Source organism: Pollicipes pollicipes, unplaced genomic scaffold (assembly GCF_011947565.3).
Source record: "Pollicipes pollicipes isolate AB1234 unplaced genomic scaffold, Ppol_2.1 Scaffold_6686;HRSCAF=7923_pilon_pilon_pilon, whole genome shotgun sequence".
Taxonomy (NCBI): Eukaryota; Metazoa; Arthropoda; class Thecostraca; order Pollicipedomorpha; family Pollicipedidae; genus Pollicipes; species Pollicipes pollicipes.
In genome coordinates this window covers 28,125,876-28,128,307 of record NW_023596921.1, presented here as the reverse complement: position 1 = coordinate 28,128,307, position 2,432 = coordinate 28,125,876, and positions in this window count along the sequence as shown.

The window sequence follows — 2,432 nt, the reverse complement described above, 5'->3', positions numbered from 1 at the left end:
TGGTGTCTCTAGCTTTCTTAGTTCTTGAGATCTCAGTCCGTCAAACTGACCCCCACCCGAGCGGAGGGTATCTAGCTGGCCACCCGGGCGCGCGTTACGAGAAAGACGAATTTGCAAATATGTACCATGTGTGCCCATTCCAGGCATATGCATTAATGAGCTGCGCAGACCAGCCCCTACTGCCAAAATAAGTTATAATATACTGGCATTCCATGGATTAATTACATGCTGTAATGCTTCAATAGGTTCAAAATGTTGGCAAGGTCATAATGAAGTAGCAGATAGCCTTTGTACACCCCTGCAACATAGGCGATAGTGTTTCTGTCAGTTTACGAGTATCACTACCTTGTCCTGTTCGAGCACAAACATAAAGACAGAGACAAGCATCGATATATCACATTTTATTGGGAGTCAGCAGACTTAAAGAATACCAAAACAATGTTTTCTCTCTCTCTCGGAAGTGCAAGCCTCGCGTGCACACTCCACGTCACATCAAGACCAATACAAGCCACTGGCACACACCACCAGTCATCACACCCATTTCAAGCCCCTGATTCACACTATTTTGTAAAATAAGTGTGATTCCACACTTGCGCAGCTTGCGGGACTACCAAATTGCAGGTTTTCTCACAATTTCTGCACAGGTTTCCGGCCATAACACCGCATTGCACCGTGAGCTCCCTTCAAAGCAAAGTCCCAACAATGGCTCATGGTAATGCAGCTCAAGGGGTTGTACTTAATGGACACAATTTTTTTGTTGTTTAAGATTTGAATTTGTCGTGCAATGTGTATTAGATATTCAGCAAAATATATACTTAAAATTACCATGATGTTTCCCTAATTTTATAATACCTAGCTTACCCATAAACCCGTGCAAGATTCTTTGCTCGGTGCACACGGCGCCAACTGAGCTGTCTGTAAGAAATACGTGAGCAGAAGAGGAAAAACACCAGGAGGAGAAAAAAGACAGTTTTCGTTGTGTCTTGTTACTAAAACATTCGGGAGAGCGCCTTTCTTTTTTTCGGTGCCGTATTTTTTTGCAGACAGTGGTGTTCTTTTGCATACCTTTGGCCCATGGCCCAAATATAGGGAAAAACGCCCTGTTGATGAGGAGTGCCGCACAACCCGATAGTGCTCACACTTGCGTTCACGACACGCATTCAGCAGCGAAATCTTATTAACATCCAATCACCTGCCGCGGGTTGCATCATATGTGCCGCATCATCGCTTTTGCGAATGCATCAGCGGCCATGCTGTTTTTGACCATAAGCAGAAAACAGCCTGTAATATCACGGCGATCGTGTGACGTTTCTATGACATCATCAATGCGGAGGTGGCTTTGAAATAGTCCGTCAATAAACCTTATGTCTCTTTTGCAAGCGTGTAACCCAGGAACAAGAGGGCTTTGGATCTTAAAAGGGTTATGGCCGTGAATTGCATCAAAAGGTTCTCAAGATGGCTATTTCAGTTCAATACCCCATATAAAGGTGGAACATTCCCTTTAAGAGAGCGTATGTTGAAACCCAGGGCTAGAAACATACATGAAGCCCAGAGGGAAATAAATAATCCCAGGATTGAGGACAGGACAACCTTAACAGACTGAGGGGCACAACGGATGGATCCCTTTTCAAAGCACATATACGCACGAGCGATGCCAAGTAAAGCAGCTGTAGGTCATGAACAATGCTAAGACCCCAACATAGTATCATGGAAACTCCATCAGTTACACCCTACAGATTCGTTCCAGTCTCATCATGGCGCTTATCGTACTGGCCGCTTTACACTCTCCAAAATTACCTCACCAAAATTGTTTACCTTTCGTCCACATTAACTCAGTGAAAGCGCAACGAAACAAAAATGGCCGGAAGCGGTGCCGGAAGCGGTGCCGGTGTTGTGACTGGGGTGGGCGGTGGGTACTCGCCGGTTTTGGGCTCGTGTCCTCGCCATACCGCCTCTGCACCTCACCTAATACCTAATAAAAACAACCCATTTCGAAATGGCCCTAGGAGTCAGTGGTCTGTAAAGCCCGAATCATTAGTCTTGTTTGATATAACAAATGCTCTTCGCACTCTCGTTAAGAGAGAGAGAGAGAGAGAGAGAGAGAGAGAGAGAGAGAGAGAGAGAGAGAGAGAGAGAGAGAGAGAGAGAGAGAGAGAGAGAGAGAGAGAGAGGGAGAGATGAGAGAGAGAGAGAGAAAGAGAGAGAGAGAGAGAGAGAGAGAGAGAGAGAGAGAGAGAGAGAGAGAGAGAGAGAGAGAGAGAGAGAGAGAGAGGAGACAGAGAGAGAGAGAGAGAGGGAGAGAGAGAGAGAGAGAGAGAGAGAGAGAGAGAGAGAGAGAGAGAGAGAGAGAGAGAGATAGAGAGAGAGAGAGAGAGAGAGAGAGAGAGAGAGAGAGAGAGAGAGAGAGAGAGAGAGAGAGAAAGAGAAGAGAG